The sequence below is a fragment of the Nomascus leucogenys genome, chromosome 15, assembly GCF_006542625.1.
Source record: "Nomascus leucogenys isolate Asia chromosome 15, Asia_NLE_v1, whole genome shotgun sequence".
NCBI lineage: Eukaryota > Metazoa > Chordata > Mammalia > Primates > Hylobatidae > Nomascus > Nomascus leucogenys.
Window position 1 is genome coordinate 8,114,321 of NC_044395.1, and position 22,081 is coordinate 8,136,401.

The 22,081-nt window shown below is 43.2% G+C and overlaps 1 protein-coding gene and 1 non-coding gene across 6 annotated transcripts in view; one reads left to right on the forward strand and one right to left on the reverse strand.

Annotated features, from left to right (window-relative positions):
• Nucleotides 1-22,081, forward strand: part of KIRREL3 (kirre like nephrin family adhesion molecule 3) — a 581,266-nt gene that overhangs the window by 108,779 nt on the left and 450,406 nt on the right. The window lies entirely within an intron of this gene.
• Nucleotides 7,072-7,175, reverse strand: LOC115830609. Its single transcript, XR_004026137.1, has one exon. It is a non-coding gene; the product is annotated as a U6 spliceosomal RNA (small nuclear RNA).

Genomic DNA, 22,081 nt, shown 5'->3' on the forward strand with positions numbered 1-22,081 from the left:
GAGGCTGGACAGAGTGGATGTGGAGCTTCTAAGTCCAGAGGAAAACAAATGATCAGCTCACGGTGACCCGGGTAGCCAGGCCTTCCACAGGGCTGATTCCACAGTCTAAAACTTCTAGGCCTTCAGGTGGCTGGTTCAATGTTTCCGTTTAGGGCATGAGCTCAGCAACAAATTAAGTGAAGTGTCCCCAATAAATGCTAATAAGCCCCAGGAGGAAACAGGGGCATCCCCATGCATACCAAATGCACTCATTAGCATCCCTGCTATTATGAAGAACAGCAAAATGACCTTGCAATCATTAGACGCTTAAAATGCTATGACTTAAGTTTAGAAGGACACATATTACATTGTAAAACCTAATTAGTGTTACCTTTGCTAATTGCTGCCTGGCATTGAACTGGATAAAATAAATGCATGACGGACGTTCCGGGGCATCAGACGTAACCCCATCACTGTTTTTAAAAGAAGTAAAATTATAGAAGAGCCTTTTGAAAAGGTGTTTTTAACTGAGTTGTTTGACAGAAGTGAGGGAAGCGTGGGCAGTCCATGCATTTATTTGTATGAATCCTAAATGCTGAAATTTTCTCCCGAGAACACTGCTCTTCTCCTGTACTTCTTTAATGTGAATGCGAGGATATCAAACAATGGGGGAAATTACGATAGCGTCAAAATCCAACCACAGCATGAAAACAGCTGTGCAGGGATATAGTGAAATCCTATCCCACAGGCAGTTAGAATACTCAGCCCTGTCCTAGCCCGATTCTGCAGCAAGGATGGCAGGCAGTGCTCCGTGTCTAGGAGCAGGTCTGTCCACTAGATAAGCTCTACCTGAGCCTCTCTTTTGTCCTCTCTTGAGTAGGTCTCGAGGGCCGTATGCACTACCGTGGAAATGTCAATGAAGCCAGACCCCTTCTCCCATCTGGAGGCTGCCATGGCCATAGTGCTGGGGGCATAGAAGTCAGGTCACGTTGTAGTTTCTACTTGGCTATGGAGATGAAATCAACCAGAGCAAAAGGGGTCATGCCTCCAGCCACACCTGCCCACCAGAAACACACACACACATAATACGTACACACACATACACACACGTGCACAAGCACAGAGCCGGGCCTTACTTCCAGCTGTGCTCAGCATTTGTAATAAGGTTGTGAAAAGAAAATCATTTTCTCAGGGTTGCTTTTTTTCCTCCTTAAGGATAAATAGTAGCTGATTTTTCAAGAAAAAAAAAGCTGCCACTTGTGCCTCTCCCAGGGCCCCTCCTGAGCATATCCTAAATGGTACAGATTAAAATTGAGTCATAAAACTGACAAACCACAAGCAGTGAGAAAGACAGTTGGGAGTTCTGCTTCCATGGTGGGTCCTGAGGACGGCTGGGGTCCCCTGGAGTCCCTCAGCTTCTGCTGAGCAGGAGGGTACGAAGGGGATGAAGAAAACAGAGCAGGCAGGGACCACCCTCAGGCATGGCAGCCCCTCTTAGCTATTTTAAATATTGTTCCCTGTAAAATTTCAATTAGGAAAGGAAAGTTTCTACTGCTAAAAATTATTGGAAGATCACCAAGAAGCCATTGAGGCCAAGGGAGGCTATGTGGCCTCTCTCTGGTTGCACAGAGACACTGATAGAGCCAGGACCAGAATTCAGGCACCCAGAGTCCAGCATTCTGTCTCCAGTTGGGCATGGAAGGAGGGGGAAGGGAGCCACCCATTCCCAATGCTGGCACTGGCCTAGAATTCCTAGGCTTCCTGAAGGACATCAAACCCCAACTTTGTTTTTGCAGATATTCATATGCATTCTTAGGCAAGATTTCTTTCCCTGGGCTAGATGTCCCAAGGACCACACTCCTCTGTCCCTTTCGAAGAAAAGACAGACCTCAGTGGGGGGTCCTGGATTGTGTCCACTGCTGCTGTCACCCGAGTCTGACCCCAGCCCTGCCCATCTCCAGGGATCGCAGAACCTGCCAGCCAACTTCCTCTGAGTCAGCCGGTCAGGGCTGGATCTTAGAAGCCAAATTGCTTTGGTGTGGTTTCTGAAGTCTGTGCATTTGCCTTAATTGTCAGGCCACTGGCTTCCCTGAGACTGGCTTCTGCCGTTTGCTCCCTGACAGTGATAGTGCTAGCAGGACAGACTGACAGTCAGAGCACCCCGTGCATCTCTTTCCAAGGAATCCATCCATGGCAGGGACTGTGGAGCCCTGTCAAAGACAGCCACTTTGCAGCCATTTAGTAGGACATGGGCTCACCTCTTGCCTCCTCTTCTGCCTTTCCTTCCAGCTCCTTGCCCTTTACAATAGCTGAAGATTTTTTTAAGTGGAGCTGCTGATAATTAAAATTATATCTTTGTTCCACCAATGTCTGAAACTCTGGGAAGTCATTATCAGAGTCAGACAGTGATATTTTGATATCCCAGGGTCTTTTTGATATAAGGAATAAAGTTCTAAGGCATGAGAAGGTAGAGAGCCATGCTATTTCCTAATCACCCTTTATAATTTGCAGTATCTTGGGACGCTTCTCGGATGTTTCCACCGTGGCTTATGTACACTTCAAACCTATGTGCCATTAAATGCGGAAGCTAGGTACTGAATTAATAAAGGTAGCTTCAAAAGCCCACCTCTTTGGCAGGCTGAAGATCTAAGGGCAAACTCAAAGAGGGTGATGGGCCTTTGAAAATTACTAAGCACAAACAATAAACCTCATTAAATAAAGCCAGCAGAGTGGGCTCAGAAATGTAATGAGCCAAGTGGGGGACCCACGGCACTGGAATCAGCCTGGGAATTAACATATCAGGGAGCTGAGGCTAAGGTTGAAAGAAAGGATTGTGTTTTGGAAAATTATGTGACTCACGTTGAAACAATGCTGAGGACAGTGGTTGGGAGGATGCTGGGGCAGCGCTGGGCCCAGGCAGGCCACTGTGGTGCTGAGACTGGGGGACACTCATGTTTGCAGTCGTCTACTCTCTCACTCACCATAGTGGCTTCAGTAGAGTCTACAGAAGGCAGAGTATTTGGGCAGGGCCTGTAAAGAAAGAGAAAAGCTGATAGAAGCTGCTTGGCCATCGAAATCAACTCCTTTTGCCGGGATGCACAACCACTGGACTCCCACAGCACCCTTCCAGGTGCCTTCTGTCCACAGCCAGGGAGCAGGAAACTGGAGGGATTTGGTCGCCATTAAATGGCAAAGTTCTTGATGAGATCCTGTTGAAAACCGAGCAGCAGAGTGGACAATTAGAATGCCAGACCAGCACGTGGAGATTTCAGAAATAGATGGGAGTTGCTGGATAACAGGTCACATTAGGCCACCACGCAGGACTGCTCAGCCTCTGGGCCCCAAGCTCTTCCGTCTAGACTCTGGCATGGCCAGTGCAAGCCCTTTCTCGGCTATTGTTGCTGGTCAGGGCTGACTGTCTTAGGTATGAGGCACTCTCTGAAGGCTGCTCAGGAAGAAGATCCGTTCTCTTTCATGAACCTGCCAGGAGCCAGAAACCTTTCTCCTCCCACTTTCACCCCTCAGCTCTATCCCCGCCTCCCCAATAATTTTATCTTCATTTTAACACAAGAATTTAACTACAGAGACTGCACGGACCCATCCCCCTAGAATGAAAGGACACAAGATCCTGCACCAGATAGTTATTTGTGATTGTGGCTGGGGGTTTATTTAAACTAATTTTATTATTCATGACACTGACAATTTATGCAGTGAATGCAATTAGAGGCTATGATTGGCTGCCACAGCTAACGGCTAAAAGTGCCACTTGCTTGGAAATGCAAGGAAGAAAAGCGAAGAATATTAGAAAAATAATCAGTCACGGAGATATTTTTTATGAAGTGATTCCTACAAACCTTGATTTTTTTAAAAAAAGCCAATTTAATTTCCCTAATACCCTGCAAAAGGTATCTAATTATCCACTCCTAAATTGGTCTCATAATTTTTCCAAAGTTCTGTATTGTTTATGCCTTTGTGAGTTCTCCTTGTCTACAAGCAAAGAAGCTGTCGTCTCAATGTGCAGGTTCCAATAAAACCTACTCAAAATGATTCTTCCCGAAGCTGTGCACAGAAGCCCTGATGTGGCCTGTAATATATTTGTCCATTTAATCAGGAAATATTTGAGAAACAAGACTTGAGTGGTAATCATTTAGAGTTGTGGGAGGAGAAGAGGGAATTGACTTTTTTCTTTTCCTTTTTTTTTTTCCAAGAAGAACAATTTTTTAAAAATCATTGGACATCAAACCAAAACAAATCATGGCGCCTCCACACAATGGGATATTCCTCAGCAGTAGAAATTAATGGACTACTGATCATGCAGTAATGATGACGAATCTCAATGTAATTATGCCAAGTGAAAGAAGCCAGACAAAAGGTTCATATTATGTGATTTTATTTATATGAAGTATTTTTTAAAAAGGCAAACTAGTCTTTAGAGGCAAAAAGCAGATCCCTGGTCACTTGAGGGGCAGGGGGAGAATAATGAGGGGGAGGGAAAAAGGGAGGGGTCACTAAGGGGCAAGAGAAAACTTTGGTGGGGGTGATGGACGTGTTTGCTGTCCTGATCGTGGTGATGGTTTCCTGAGTATACGCACGGCAGAACCCCTCGCCTTGTATACTACTTTAACGACGTTATTTATTGTGTGCAATCATATTTCAGTAAATCTGTTACAACACAGGCACACCCCTTGGGTAAGTCTTGGCTCCACCATTTATCTAAGTATGGGATCTTAATCTCGGTGGACTGTCGATTACTCCGTAAAATGGGAATGATCCGGCCTTCCCTGCCCACCCCATAGGAGTGTTAGGAACATCAATGTGAGAAAACAACAGCATCAGCAATCCAGGTGTGTATACATTCATTAACTCACAAATGGGTTTCATCAACTTTAATCACTGTCGACAATGAAATGGGTCAATGCTACTGCTCTACGGCCTGGTCTGTTGTCTTGCCCATAGTCAGTCCGCAATGTTTATTGAATTGAGCTGAAGGACACTTAGTAAACCTCGAGCGGCGTCATCTGGTCTAATTACTATCTTTTCTTTTTTATTATTATACTTTAGGTTTTAGGGTACATGTGCACAATGTGCAGGTTTGTTACATATGTATCCATGTGCCATGTTGATTTCCTGCACCCATTAACTCATCACCTAGCATTAGGTATATCTCCTAATGCTGTCCCTCCCCCCTCCCCCCACCCCACAACAGTCCCCAGAGTGTGATGTTCCCCTTCCTGTGTCCATGAGTTCTCATTGTTCAATTCCCACCTATGAGTGAGAACATGCGGCGTTTGGTTTTTTGTCCTTGCCATAGTTTACTGAGAATGATGTTTTCCAGTTTCATCCATGTCCCTACAAAGGACACGAACTCATCATTTTTTATGGCTGCATAGTATTCCATGGTGTATATGTGCCACACTTTCTTAATCCAGTCTATCATTGTTGGACATTTGGGTTGGTTCCAAGTCTTTGCTATTGTGAATAGTGCCACAATAAACATACGTGTGCATGTGTCTTTATAGCAGCATGATTTATAGTCCTTTGGGTATATACCCAGTAATGGGATTGCTGGGTCAAATGGGATTTCTAGTTCTAGATCCCTGAGGAATCGCCACACTGACTTCCACAATGGTTGAACTAGTCTACAGTCCCACCAACAGTGTAAAAGTGTTCCTATTTCTCCACATCCTCTCCAGCACCTGTTGTTTCCTGACTTTTGAATGATGGCCATTCTAACTGGTGTGAGATGGTATCTCACTGTGGTTTTGATTTGCATTTCTCTGATGGCCAGTGATGATGAGCATTTTTGCATGTGTTTTTTGGCTACATAAATGTCTTCTTTTGAGAAGTGTCTGTTCATGTCCTTTGCCCACTTTTTGATGGGGTTGTTTGTTTTTTTCTTGTAAATTTGTTTGAGTTCATTGTAGATTCTGGATATTAGCCCTTTGTCAGATAAGTAGGTTGCAAAAATTTTCTCCCATTCTGTAGGTTGCCTGTTCACTCTGATGGTAGTTTCTTTTGCTGTGCAGAAGCTCTTTAGTTTAATTAGATTCCATTTGTCAATTTTGGCTTTTGTTGCCATTGCTTTTGGTGTTTTAGACATGAAGTCCTTGCCCATGCCTATGTCCTGAATGGTATTGCCTAGGTTTTCTTGCAGGATTTTAATGGTTTTAGGTCTAACATTTAAGTCTTAATCCATCTTGAATTAATTTTTGTATAAGGTGTAAGGAAGGGATCCAGTTTCAGCTTTCTACATATGGCTAGCCAGTTTTCCCAGCACCATTTATTAAATAGGGAATCCTTTCCCCATTTCTTGTTTTTGACAGGTTTGTCAAAGATCAGATAGTTGTAGATATGGGGCACCATTTCTGAGGGCTCTGTTCTGTTCCATTGATCTATGTCTCTGTTGTGGTACCAGTACCATGCTGTTTTGGTTACTGTAGCCTTGTAGTATAGTTTGAAGTCAGGTAGCGTGATGCCTCCAGCTTTGTTCTTTTGGCTTAGGATTGACTTGGCGATGCAGGCTCTTTTTTGGTTCCATATGAACTTTAAAGTAGTTTTTTCCAATTCTGTGAAGAAAGTCATTGGTAGCTTGATGGGGATGGCATTGAATCTATAAATTACCTTGGGCAGTATGGCCATTTTCACGATATTGATTCTTCCAACCCATGAGCATGGAATGTTCTTCCATTTGTTTGTATCCTCTTTTATTTCATTGAGCAGTGGTTTGTAGTTCTCCTTGAAGAAGTCCTTCACATCCCTTGTAAGTTGGATTCCTAGGTATTTTATTCTCTTTGAAGCAATTGTGAATGGGAGTTCACTCATGATTTGGCTCTCTGTTTGTCTGTTATTGGTGTACAAGAATGCTTGTGATTTTTGTACATTGATTTTGTATCCTGAGACTTTGCTGAAGTTGCTAATCAGCTTAAGGAGATTTTGGGCTGAGACGATGGGGTTTTCTAGATATACAATCATGTCATCTGTAAACAGGGACAATTTGACTTCCTCTTTTCCTAATTGAATACCCTTTATTTCCTTCTCCTGCCTGATTGCCCTGGCCAGAACTTCCAGCACTATGTTGAATGGGAGTGGTGAAAAAATATGGAACGCTTCACGAATTTGCGTGTCATCCTTGCGCAGGGGCCATGCTAATCTCTATATCGTTCCAATTTTAGTATATGTGCTGCTGAAGCGAGCACTAATTACTATCTTTTTAATGAACTTCTGATTGGGAACCATGGAATTCTGAAATGATACATGTTGGAATGGGAGGTCCTCATGAGAGTCTTAGCAACACATCCTAAGATAAGTGGGACCTAGCAAAGTCTAGTGCCTGACTCAGGGCCTCTGGTCTAGCCTTTATAAATAATGATTAATGAAGGAAAGAGCAGTGTGGGGTGGCGATCAAGACAGAAGTCCTATAACTTTTGTTGTGCCCTCCTACACTCTTCCCTGATTTGTAGGCAGCCTGGTAAGAATCTGTCACGGGCCCTTTAAATTCACAGCACAGCAGAGTGGGATTGAGGTGGAAGAGCTGAACTGAGCTCCTTCACTTCAAAGACTCCTCTAGGCCCCAGAGAGCTCTGAATTGTAAATTGTCTGATGTCAGCCTTTGTGGCTGCTGTCTAGTGTCCCAAACTCTCAGAATTTTCTCCCAAGCTTCCTGGCAATCAATTTAGCCCACTTGATCACACACCTGCCTCACTCCAGTATGTGCTGTAGATTTGTTTATATCACTCTTTGCAGATTCCAGAGTACTCTCACCCAGTAGTTTTTACTTTCAGTCCTCCCCTTGGTACTGTGTATGTATAGCATAGGTCCTATTATGATTCCTGTTTATGGTTAAAGGAATTGATGTCCACATTAATACAAGATTTGCCCAAGACCATTCGCTGAGCAAAGAGGAGAGATAGGAATCAAGCTTCTACCTTCTGACCCCTGTTCCCACCCCCTCTCTCCTGTGCTGTGCTGTCTCATTCCATCCCGAGGGAGACAGGTGACCTCACCTATGGTTAACTGATTCTGAAGGTTATTCCTATCTTCATTTTTCTAATGTGATGGAGAAAAGTAATGTGACTTACACTGGTTACTCAGTGGTTGAGTAGAGATGAGATCTTGCCAAAGGCAGTCTTCTTTTCACTGTACCGATTCTATTTCCAACATTTAGTTAAATCTAAACATTATTTCAGCCATATGTATCATTCTGTTGTCTTTACATTGTTGGCCACATTGGGGACCCTTGGTTAGTGGGGGTGGGAGAGAGGAGAGGCTGGGAAATGAAAACCTACTCAGTAAGCCAGCCCAGATCCCTGCAGTGAGGGGTGGATTACAGAATAACATGCCTCACAACTTGCTGAGGAGAGAGCAGTGACCCTTCTGACTTCATAAATTTGGAAAAAGAACAGCACAGAAGCTAAATTTGGGCAGCGGGGAGAATCCTCCTTGGAAAGCATGCTGACCATGACCATAATCAGTAATGCTTCTTGCTTCTTAGCCTCCAGTCCCCAAAGCCTCTCCCCTCCGTTCCACTGACAAGACACACTTGTCTTTTGGTCTTAAAGTGATGAATGCATGCTTGCTCTAATACTCATGGGCTGCATTCAAAATGGAACCTGGGCAATTATCAGGAGCTTTGGACAGTCAGACTCAGATGTGGCAGATGACATGATACCTCAATTATTCAGAAGCAATCATTTCCAAATTGCCTTCTAGAATTGGTGTGCAGTGCATCTCATGTGGATCCCTTCATGCACCCTTCTGCTGTCCCCCTGTGCTTTTCCTGAATTCTTCTGGGAGGGTAGTCAAGGTGAAACGATCTGAAATAGGGAGACTGAGCACTAACTCACGTGTTCACCTTAGATTTTGACTTTCTGGAGCCTGCTCAGAACCATTATCCTTTTTTCTTGAATGTTGAAAGTTTCCTTTTTCCCCTGAGGAGACATTTCTGAAACTGATCACCATTGGAATGTGAATTTTCCTGTCAAGAGTGCGACAGAATAAGGAATGTGACCATTATTCGCAGCTCATAAAAGAGGCCTCCCTCCAGCTGTTATTCAAAAGACAATCTAACCTATTCTGGCACTGGGTCACCCTGCAGACTGGCATTCCCCAGTCAAGGACCAGCCCAATGCTTAGTTCATGGGACCAAGCTGTCAACTGATTGCAGAGCTTGGCTCTCCAGCCCAACTGTTCAATAATGCTCTAATTAACTACAGAAAACTTCAGAGGACCCAGCTAACTATAATTGAGAGATCAACAGAGGCTGCATGAAGTTAGATGTGCATACTAATTACTGAATTATCCAACACCTGTTTTGGAATGTAGCACAAAACATGGCTGTGTTTTCAGGCAGAAGACCTTCAGTTTAAAAATGAAGTTTATCTTTGGTGAACAAAGTTAACCCAGACAAGAAGTAGTGAGCCCACTTCTTGTCTAATGAGCCATATTTTTTTATTAGCACTGGGAGGAGATACAGTGGGGCTGAGGCAGTACAAATGAAGCCAGTCAATGAAATATCCATGCACTTAGGCCTCAGGAGAGATTCCGAAGAGGCAGCGTGGGGCTGCTGAAAATAGATATTAGTGAGTCCATTATCATCACGCAGGGAGCTATACTTAGGATTTGTACACTTCAGGGCTATCTCCCAACATTGAGACGTTTCTGCACCCTTTGCGTCCTCAAAGCTGGGTTTGCAGCACCATCTGTAAGTATTCATGGGTCAAAACCACTTAGCCTCCTCACTAGGACTAACAGGAAGGTCATGTGGGCAGGGAGTATCAAAGCACAGCAAAGAGAAAAGAGTGGAAAAGAGTCAAGACATTGAGCTAGAGAAGAGCAGATGAGAACGCAAAATTAAAGTGAGGAACATATTAAATGTGGGAAGAAAGAAAACTCTTTCTTAGTCATATTCCTCATCTTTACTGATTAGGTTCAATAACCCATAATCAGTTAATGTAGACAGTGGTAAAATCATGCTTATCTGTGAGCCTCACACTTTTTTAGATGAAACATTTGTTGCCAAATAGAAAAGTGAAACCTCTTTCAAAGCCCAAAGTACCCTAGAATTAGACAGCACAGTGGGGCATGCCTGAGGCATACAACCTGAGGCAGCTCAGGAGCCAGCCTGCTGCCCTCTGCTCTGTCCTTCAGCTAAGTGATACTCTCTAATTCAGAAAAGAAGGGACTCCCAGTAACCATGAAAGAATTACCTGCAAGAAAAAATAAGGCAGATTCAGCATTTCTGGCTTTTTCTCAGTTATTTCTCAGAGAATAATTTTGATGAAGATAACGATGACGATGATGATTAATATGATCATTGTATTCACAAACAATGCAAACGAAACTTAGATAGATCTTAGGGATGCTGGGATTCCAGGATTAGCTGTACTAAACCTGTCTTTCCTAAGAAACCAAATGCATTTGATAAGCATATGCCTGAAAATGTCTGCAAGTGTCCATTTTGAGAACATACTGTATGTTTTCATGTTGCTGTCTTGCTTTCTCTGGGGAGTTCATGAAGCCAACATGGACAGTGTAGAAGATGGCACCATACTGAGTTTTTTTATGCTTCCCACTGTGTTCCTATTTTGGGATCCAGTTACCCTTGAAAGATCTTGACTTCACACAGCCCTGAATCTGGGATCTTTCTCAATGCTGAAATGTAAAAAATGAAAAAGTAAGTGGCTGTCCAAGAATGAAGAATATAGTACCCATGGTCATCTATGGGCATCATATTCCTCTCCCATATGCAAGGTCTTTGAAATAACCCTGTTTCCTACCACTGTCCAATCTGAATCCAAGGGCATTCTGTATTAACTTGGATTTGTGGAAGAGTCTTTATGTTTAAAATACAATATATGAATCTCTTAACCTATTGCCTTTTCACTCAATATTAAGTTTTCAACTCCAAATGATGTTTAATTCTGCAGACTCTGTCATGTGTTGACTATCTCATTGGAAGCCATTCCATTGCCAAGCGACCATTGGTTGCATTTCTGATATCTACTCACCACTGCAGCTCTGTGCTGAAAGATAGTTGCTATGCTTTTCCACTCCATTAGCCTCCACTGAGAGATGACATCATTGCTTTTGAGCACTTCCACAATCTTGGCAAATCTCCTTATCTCATTTCTCTAGAAGATGCCTCAAAACCTGTCATTTGATGAATCGATTAATTAGTTTCCTGGGTCACGATCCTTGCTTGCTTATGCATTTGTTATTTTACCCCGTGGCATGCTTTGTTGTCTTTGATTTTAGAGAGGTGAGACCTTGCATCCCCTTGTGGTGTGTCTGTCATGAACCCGGTCGGCCTTCCTCAGACCTCTCCTAGCTATTTTCCCAGGGATGGCCCCTCATCCTGGCAGTCAGGCTTTGTAGATTTGCAGTTCTCTCTGTGTTTGAGCTTTGAGCCCAAATTATAAACTTTTTAATGCACATGTATTGGGACATACCTGCAGGTTGGGCTGACTTTATGTCAACATGAGTAAAGATGTGTTAAATAACAGAGGGCTTAGGGAGGCCCATCAATTGGCACACTCTAGAGCCATGCTTCTCCAATGACAATCCTAGAGCTGCTTCCAACAGAGTCATCTGGAGGGATTGTTTAAAATGCAGATTCTCAGTGACCACCACCATGTTACTGAACAGAATTTCTGGGGGTGGACCCAGGCTTTTTAACAAGCTCTGCAAGTGTATCTTATATACACTGAGAACCATGGTACTAGAGAACTTTTTCTAATTAATAGACTTGAACAATTTTGTTTACTTATCCATGTAGGCCCAATGCCTCATAGAGTGTTAAGATTGAATAGCATCATAAGGATCACTGCAATCACTTGTCAATCTCCCCGGGTGGCCAGTCATCCTCCACTTCAATACCTGCAGGAACAGGGGTCTCATGACTTTGAGAGGCTTCCATTGTTGAACTGCTCCAGTGATCAGAAAGTTCTTTGTATCGGTTAAAAACCTATATCTCCACTTCTCCATTCCAGTTTTAATTCTGGGTAATATAGGATGGCCATTTTTTAATATAACATACTTTCTAACATTGGATCTTTAATTTCAAACAAGCATTTTTTAGTACCTTTTAGAAATCTAGAATCCAGCCTGTGTAAGAGTTCCAAACACAAGCTCTGAGACTAATGCTTGTCCAGGAGATCCTCATAGTGTGAAGTGGGAATGGAAAAAGTCTATGTGTAAGCAAGTAAATGCTAAAATAGAGGTTTTATGGGAGTGCTGACGTAAGAGCCATGCATTCTTCCTGGACCATTCTCCACTGCAGAAAGTGACTTTACCCAAACTTCATCAAAGGTTTGGATTTTTTCCAGGTGGAGAAGATGAATTAAGTACATTTCAAGCAGAGGTGCCAGCATAAGTAAGGTCATGGAAATTGTGATAGTGACCATGACCTTTGGAAGTAATGCAAAGTCCTGTGTGCATGGAACATAGATAGAGAGGGATGCAGGAGAGAGAGGTGACAGGAAGTGCGACGATGAGCATTTGTTGGGAAGAGGCTGTAAAATTCTTTAACTGCTGTGCTGCTTGAAGATCTCTCTCCTGCCACCTCTGGTGACCTGCCTTGCCTTTCCAAGTTGCCTCAATTTCCTCTTAACTCTTCCTGGCTTCTCAAGAACTCTCTACAGCAGATGATGATCCGCCTGTCTCCTGCTCAGCTGCCAAGGAGTTAGGCTCCAGATTCAGTATCTGACTCAATTAATTTTCAGAAGAGAAGAGTGAATTAAAGTAACAAACCCTACCTGCTGTCACTTAAACAAGGAGATGTATTACTTTTTACTACAATGACATTTGCTACAGCGGAAGAATCATGCACATCCATTGAAGTTAGAGTACTGGCAGAGGGGCTCAGCAGGCAGAGCTACTGGGTCTATCTAAACACTCACCCCGTTGTCTCTACTGCACAGTCATTGAATGTCCAACAAGTCGTATTCATGGAGGTGAGGGTCTCTGAACCCATGGTTCTTGAATCCAGAAACTTCAAATGTTTCCAGGTTTGGCTGAGTTTTACAGTTTCTGCAGAAGTGGAAGGCTGCCACTCAAAATGCACCATTAGTCAGTCCAAGCATGGGATCGAAAATTTTCTTCCAGTCATTGCAGGCACAAAAGGGGGATTAAAGCAGCTCTTTGCTGCACTTTAGGCAGTCAAGAACGTCAAAGATTGGCTCTTGCCTTTGCAACATTTGTTGGCATCACCAGAAAGCATGAAAAATAATGGAAATAAGATTACTGCAGACCAGAGGGTTGAGGGACATAATTCCTCCCTGCATTCTGTGTTCTACTGGGATGCCTCCAGAGTATCTCTTTGTACCAGGAGCCAGAACATTTCTCCTGGTTACAACTGCAAAGGACAGTGTGGACAAACCATCTCCACATTTTGTAACAGCAAAATGCAATTAGGTATGATTTGTGTTGTGAGTTCAGTTAACCAAGGAGGTGAATTTTGTCACAATAAGGATAGAAAGAGGAGGTTCAGCAATGGATTTAGGCCCATTCTTCTGCCCTGCTGCACACAGCAAGGTAAAATTCTAAAATGTGCCCCATTCTGGGAAGAAGATCTGCAATCATTAATCTAAAGGAGAAGGAGATGTATGCACCTGCTTACACTTTAACAAGTGGTTGGCAATTTTTAGATACATTTGAAAGCATCCTTAAGTGAAAAGTGTTCTCAGAGAAAGTCAAGAGGGCAGGAGTCAGGGTGAACAAAGTTTCCAGGACCAAAGTGTTCATTTCCTAGATGTTCCAGAGTACAAGGAAATGATCATGCAAAATGACCTGACCAATCAGGGGCCTATTTAGGGCTTGAATTCCCCACACACATACCCATATATATGCACACCCCTACATACACGCACCCCAGGGAGGCTCTCAAATGGGCCTTGTATCCCTGCAAGCACTAATTAGTTCATCCTGATTCCCTAGCAGTTTTGGCACTTGTCCTTTAAAATCAGACACCTGTTGTTTTGGTTTTTTAAAGTTGCACTGGCTGGGCTCAGTGGCTCACATCTATAATCCCAGCAGTTTGAGAGGCTGAGGCAGGCAGATCACTTGAGGCCAGGAGTTCGAGATCAGCCTGGCCAACATGGTAAAACCCCGTCTCTACTAAAAATACAAAAATTAGCTGAGCATGGTGGTGGGTACCTGTAATCACAGCTACTCAGGATGCTGAGGCCTGAGAACTGCTTGAACCTACAATGCAGAGGTTGCAGTAAGCCAAGATTGCACCACTGCACTCCAGCTTGGGTGACAGAGTGAGACTCTGTCTCAAAAAAAATTAAAATGATTTTTTTAATTGCATTAAGAGCTTTAAGAGAAACTAGCTCAACCAGTGGCTGCGACAGATCTAGGCTGGGACTTCCTATGTTGGTGACCATGACCAAGGAAAGTACAGCAGGGCTTGACGCTGACTGATTAAACCAGGCCAGTTGGCTGGCAGACCTGGTCCGAATTGAGTCTTCACAATGCCAGCCCGTTTGTGGGCTCTGCAGCCTTTAACAAGGGTACTGATCTGAAGGAACATGGAGAGGGGGAATGGCGTCTGCTGGCCCCAAAAAGAAGCCCCATTAACAGAGAGGGGGAGGGGGAGCCGCATGCAAAGTTCAGCCCATTTATGCCACTTGGTTTCATTCCAGCTAATAAAAGATATATTCCTCCTATTAGGTACATTACAGTGACACTGTGATTGGTGGAGGGGAGCAAAGTACTTGTCAGCAAAGTGAGTATTGGCTGTCACTCCTGTTATCAAGCTGCCTGCTTATTTGCGATTTTATTTTCAGATGTGATTGACAGCTGGATGGCTCTGACGTTCTCAGCACAAACATACAGCCTGTTATTATGCTTGCATTAACATTTTGATAAACACACGGTACAGCATTGGAAAAGTAATTATATGTCATCACTTCAGTGCTTCATCAAAGAAAAGTTTACTGTGTAATTGCTCTGTGATTTACCTAGGTAGAATGTGTTACATTCCACAAAGGCTCTTTCTATTTAATAGTTTACATTTACTCTTTAAAATACACAATATCCCTTCCCAGGGGCTTCCTTGGTCTAAAATAAACTTGGCAATAGAATTTAGCTTTCCATAAATATACTTAGATTTTACTGTGGAGTACTTTTGCATAATAGTTATTTAATGCTAAGTGTAAATATGCAGTGCATTATATTGGCTGAGCTATCAAAAAAAAACACCACAACTTTTGACAACAAGGAAAAATAGGATATTGTTACCTTGGTTTCTGCATTAAGAAAAGGGCCTTTTGCTCTTATATTTATATCCATGCTTTTCACAATGACATCTAATTTTACAATAAAGTGACTTGAGCTGAAATGCCTAGCAGTAGAATCTAAAATATTGGTTCTTGTTAGCGTTTAAAGAGCTCTTCTGATGTGGCAGTGAAAGAGGTATTTTGGAGGAAGGCACAAATGATTGCAGGGTACTTCGGAACCAGAGACGAAGGGACGATTTGACTGATGTTCTCTCAGTGGGATCCTTCTGAACAGTTGGATGTCTAAGAAGCAAAAGGTGGGGGTGAGTGGGTCAAAGAAAACAGTTGTCAAAGAGTCCCCAGCAGAATCTTCAACTAGAAATTGCTTTTGTGGTTGATATTGGGAAGGTACTTCTAGATGCCAGGCTCTTTGTAATTATTGATGAACAAACCCTTACAGCTGCACCCAAGGTCAAATAGGCAAAGCCTTTCCAGGATACTGAAGGATAATTCGCACATGTGTATTGGTTAATCCATTCATCCAAGAAAGGGTAGGCACAGAGAAAGGAAAGAGAGGAGTAGGGCAGCCAAATTGCTTTCACAATACCTCATGTCTTTAGCTTTTCTATCTCAAGGGGTTTCCATAGGCACAAGACTTCCCAATAAATACCATGGCTTCCTTCTTGAATAACTGAGATGGTGGCAGGGTGGTGGGGGAATGGTGTGTTCTGAAATGGGAGCACAAAAGCAGGCTAACAAGTCAGTGAGGGGCACGATGTTGTTTGTCTCTGGAGATAGAAGGTTCTGGGTCATGAGACCAGTTGAGGTCCTTGAGATGTCCTTTACCACTCCTGTAAGTGGTCTCTTGGCCAAAGGATAATTCTCTCAGATGACCCACTCAGAAATGTGCAAAGGTTAAATGACTGAACCACAAATATCAAGGCTATCTCTCCATTCTTTTGAGAGGCCTCATGGCTACATGGAAAGTGGCTTGGAGGTGAGAGAAATTGGAGAAATTGAAGAGATTACAGCCTGTACTTGAAAATGAAGGTGAGAAACTCACTGTGAGACCAAAATAAAGAGGAGTGGTGAAAGGATCAGAGGGGAGAAAGGATCATGGCCTTGATCAGAAGGGCCTGTAGTTATCCTAACGGCATGACATCAAATCAGCTGGGGCCCGGGAGCAACTGCAACCTCATCAGCTGCTTCTCCGGTACAGCTGGCTGCCACAAAAAAGAAAGAGTTGAAACATGCATTTCCAGATGTGTGGGACGGTTCAATAATTCCACGTTAGTGTATATTAATCCTTTCTGGAAACTGGCATTAACTCAGCTTTAGCACTAGTCTAAATAAACACATCAGCTCTGAGAACAGGAGCTTCTTTGCATAACAGCTGCATGTAGCATCTGCATCCTGGTTATAGGTTCCCTGTACATTACCTCTGTGATGAGCTCCAGTTTCCCTCTTTACATTTAGCTGGACTCAGACTATTTCCTCCTTTTGCTGTCAGTGATGGGAAGAAAGATGCCATTGTAATTGCCAGTTGGCCTGCAGAGTAATGCCCTGTAATTGACAAAGATTGCTTAGCTGCAAGGAAGAAAGATACACCGATTAGGAGAGAGATCGTGTTTAATATTGCATTTAACCTGCACTCTTTTTTTCCCCTTTCCTTTTCACCTGAGCCCTGTAAGGGATGTCTCACATTCTTGGCCACGCCATTTCTCTTTGAGGATGAAAAAAGAAGTGCAGCCAGGTCCACAAGGGGACACTTGGTTTCTCGGAGTAATTTCACTGAGTTGGGAGGCTTAAAAGCTTTAATATGGATATATGCTGAACTATCCAAAAACAATGTGTGTCCCATCACATTTAATGTACCCTTTGACCTGCCAATCCCAGAGGTGGCCAGAGCTTACCTCATTTTTCATCTGTGCCTCAAATTACTAGGTCAAATCTTTAGATCTTCATTATTCTTGGTTTTTTTTTCTTTTGCTCCTGAATTCAGGGTTGTGTTGCATTTTTTTCCTTGAGAAGCACATTGACTTTTATTTTTTTGTAGAGAGCTTTAAAAAATTGCACTGTTAGAAAAAATTTATATATGGGTTAAAATGCATTTTTCATGTCCTTTCATGCTCTATTGATTTTTTTTCTCTCGTTTTTCTTACAAAAGAAAGTTTTAGTGCAGTTTTGAAAAAATAGTAGTCAGCAATTGCTCCCTCTCCCAGGAGTAAAAATACTGGACATCTTGCTTAGAAATGCAACAGTATATATTTCTAATGGGGGTGGGAGGTGGTGAGACCCCATTAGTCACCTGCAATACAACTGTTCTCACTACACACTATTTTAATAGCTGCAGGGGACTTCTAACTCTCCACAGTTTTTAACTCTGCAGTAAAGTTTAAATGTCCTACAGGGAGTTTTTGATGTGCCTATGGGATGTTCAATCTGAAGACAGAATAATTTTGTCTAAAAGCTGACACTACCTAGAGAATAAGTATTTATCTGTCTTCCATCAACATACCTACCTGCCTATCTCTCTGTGAATGAAAGGCCATATGGTAGAATTGAAAAACACTGAGTTAGAAGTCTGCGGTATCCAGGTTTTCATCCCGCTTCTAAGGCCTTGGACAAGTCACCTCCATATCTTTGATTCTAGGTCCCATCCCTGGTGAAGTGAGAAGCTTGGACTATGTCTCTAGTGGGGAAGGCCAGTCTTAACACGCTGCAACTGTTTTTGCACCTATTATAATAATATTCTGCTTTTCCATGCACAAAAAAAATGTGGATGATAGGTTCAAGATCCTTCTGTTATTACATGCTGCTGTATGTCACTTTCTCTGTTACATTGTTTCTGTCATGCCTGTGTTTTTATACACCATCCTATGCCCAGAGGTATTTTAGTTACAATTCAGCTAAGTTCTCTCCCTGTTCAAAATTATACTTGCACATGCACCAGTTATGCTAGCCAAATAAAGTTGATAAATCAGGATAATTTTTCAAATAAGCCAAGTCAAAAATGCTTTCATCTACATCAATTGATTCCGGAATTATTTTAGCTCTAAATATAATGAATTTCATTTTTGGAGGTAGACCTTGAGTCCATATAGGTGTGGATGGGAAGTTGGGGAGGGAGATGAGTGAGTGGAGGAAAGAGATTCTTTCCATTGCAGGATTGCAGACTTTCACTACAGACTGCTTGGGTTTCAGAGACCAAATGATCTACTTCCTCTGCCCGGTTACTGACCAAACCCTGCCCAACCTGACTTACATTTAACTTGAATGTACAGAAGCCACAATATTTTGAAAATGCATGTATATACAGAACCCTCTTTTGCTATCGGAGCCCAGTTCCAGATGTAATGCAGCTCTTGGCTGGCTGGCTGGCTGGCTGGCTGGCTGGCTGGAGAAGAGAACTCTTCTCACCAGTGGATTCGTGCCACTGGCTCTCAACTAAGAAGCATAACAGTGTTCCTTCTCAATCAATGGTCTCTTAACAGAGCTGAACGTCTGCTTGGCCTCCCCTTTCTCATTTGGAACATCTGTCAGGTCTCCTTGTCGCCCTGCAAGAGGTCCCCAGCCCTGCTTTGGCCAAGCGCCACAAGCAACCTTTATTCTTATGCAGACCTCAGCAGCTTGCACCCCTTCCTTATCTGTTGTTCCTTTTCCTGGGTGCCCAGTAATATGACTCTTTTTTTTATGAGTTCAGTGATAGTCTGTCTTATAGGTTTCTGCAGTCTACTGTAAGGGTTATCAATTGTGAAAATTTCGGCTCCATAAAGAAGACATTCTTTTTGAATTCATTAAAAACATATTTATGGCCGGGCACAGTGGCGCACGCCTGTAATACTAGCACTTCAGGAGGCTGAGGTGGGCGGATCAGGTCAGGAGTTCAAAACCAGCCTGGCCAACATGGTGAAACCCCATCTCTACTAAAAATACAAAAAAATTAGCTGGGAATGGTGGCAGGTGCCTGTAATCCCAGCTACTCGGAAGGCTGGGGCAGGACAATCGCTCGAACCCTGGAGGCAGAGGTTGCAGTGGGCCAAGGTCACACCACTGCACTCCAGCCTGGGCGACCGAGCAAGACTCCATCTCAAAAAAAAAAAAAAAAAAAAAAAAGCATATTTATGAGTGTGTACTGTGAGCCAAGCACTAGGACAGGTGTATCAGGTGCAACAGTGAGCAGGGATGGCACAGTGCATCCCCGCTTGCCAGCTATGTGGCTTCTTTCTCCCTGGGTGTGCTGTAGGATGAAATTATCCAGATGGGCACCAAGCATCTTTTTACCACATTGCTATCTCCTTCTCCACATTTTTCCTTTCTCTGGTCAGTGCCTTCAGGCTGAGAAACTGAGTCTAGAGATCATTGCCTCCAGCAGATCTGTTTCTTCTTGAACAATACCTCTGCAGATCAGCCGCAGCAAATCTCGGTCCATGAAAAGAACTTGCCAATGCTTACTCTTGAGAGAAAAGACCTGAGCTTCATTTCAGTTGTCTGTTGAGCTAGCAGTATTGGGGCCAGAAAGTCATGAGGAGCTGGTAGAAGACGGCTGCCCTTTGAAGTCATTATTTCCAGCGCTAGGTCACCTCCAATACCCCTCCTGTGCCCCTCCCATCACCAAAGCCAAGCAGTGCCATGCTGCACTTCCCACCTCCAGGGAACCCGAGATTCAATTTCGGTTTCACCCCCCGGCCTTTGCCTGTTTCTAGCATCTCATGATATAGGGACAAGTTCTCTCAAGGGATGTCATATTTTCCCTCAAAGTATTCATTTCATTAATGATCACACTGTGTTATGATGTTTTCCCTGTACTATTCTATAGATCATTTTTATTATGTAGATACAAACTCTTTGATATTGTAATTGTGAAGTACATATTATGAAGACAAATGCATCGGGCATAATGAGAATGGATTGCCAATAAAAGTTGAAAAACAATGAACCATTTTTAAAAGCAAACCCTTATCCAGAGCACTGTCACTTTGAATGCTTGCTAGAAAGCCCACTGGATGGAAGGAGCTTATTTTTAGTCTAATGTTGATAAAGGTTTGACTTTGGTAGCATCTTAATTATCTGATAAAAGCCAGACTCCTCTGCCTTGCTCACCTCTAATGTCTAATGCCTTCTGCTGGCATTAAAATTATTGCCACGACTCCAGAGAGAGAAATGAGAGCCGCATTGCATTTCCAAGATGTGAATTAGAGTTTAAAGAGTCACACAGTTTTGTTTAAACAAATTACAAAAAATAATGGGTTGCCCTTAAAAGGTCCATTTCATATATTGTTATCCTTCACTTGTGACACCCCTCGCAGTGTCATTCCCCACATTATGTCTCTCGTTTGTCACTAGGGGAGAAGAGTGGTTTCTGGGGGGTCTCCTCAGTGTTTTTTTTTTTTCACTTTGTCCATGCTTCTGAAGAACAGAGAAAGGACAAGGAGAAAATGAGCCAATGGCCTACGCTTTGGACACAAGGTCATACATGGAGGGTGTGCTGAAGACTATATTGGTTGATTGGTTGACTGGTTGGTTGATTGATTGATTGATTGACTGATTGATTGACATACACTTGCCACCTCTAAAATCACACAGGGTTGGGGGAATGGATTGGGGCCCAGACATGGAGATGAGGAGTCCCCTACAGGACAGCGAGTGTTCTTAGACATAGGGAGGAAAAGGAAGGGGCAGGCACAGACCTCTCCCAATTTCGAGGCAGTGAGACACAGGGAAGCACGACATGGACTTGGTCCTTGGCTCTATGATCTTGCCCAGGTCTCCACCTCTCTAGGCCTGTATGTCTTAGTCAGAAAATGAGGAGGCTGGACCGGGCTGTGTCTGACGTTGCTTCGCCTTTGACGTTTCATGAGCCTCTGGGGGCTAGAAGCTCTGCAGCCACAATTCCACACACGGCCAACTGGAATGCTTAATTCTGAAAACCTCCCCTCTCAAAAGGAAAGAGTGCCAGTTTAAGTATTTGAGGAAACATTTTGTAGAGGGTTGACCCAGTTCCCACATTAAGAAAATAATGCCTGGGCCCATATGGCTAATTCCTTCCCAAACTGTTTGTTTGCCATCATGCAGACCTACCCTGAAAATAAAGCGTCTAGTCGAGTTTCAGAATCCAAATGGAGCAGAATGCAAATGAGTGAGATAATGGTGAAAAGTACATTTACTTCGAAAATTCTTCCGGGTGCAGTCATCAGCAGCACAAGCCAGCAGTGTTGATTTTTAAACTACACTGCTTCATGATTCGAGCTTCTAATTTTTACCCTGAATAAGAGATGCCTTTTGTTGCAAGCCTTTCCCCATTCCATTCTTTAACTTTTTTGCTTTAGCAAGCACCTACCCTCATAAGCATGGTTGGAGAGCTGAAATATCAGAATTTTCTGCCATGTCTCAAGGGAAAGGACTTTTGACCCTACTGTAAACCATGACCAAGGCTGGGGAAGTTTAGGAGAGTTCCTGAGACCAGGTAGCTAGCTAACTCAGAGACCTTTCGATCTAATGCCAATGGGGAAGGAGAAAATGAGAAAGCAATGAAGGCTTGGCAAATGCTATCAGGCCAGAGGGTTTCATTTAAGTAACGGTTGGGGATAGGTGCCCTTGCATCACCTTAGTACATCAGATCTGCACAGGAAGGGGAGATGCAAAGATGTGGACATTATTGGCTTTGTCTTGACGGTGCAAACCACCAGGCTCGGGAGATAGAATTCTTAGAAAAAAAGTTTTTAGCAGGAGAGTTAGAAGTGGAAGGTGGTCTGGTTGCCCCAATATGTGGTCCTGCTGATTGCATTAATCTTATAATTCCATACATTGGTGTTCTTGTACCCAAGGTAGGCAGTTACTGCTTCTTTGCCTGAACGAGCATTTTTGTCCAAGTACCCAGTCAG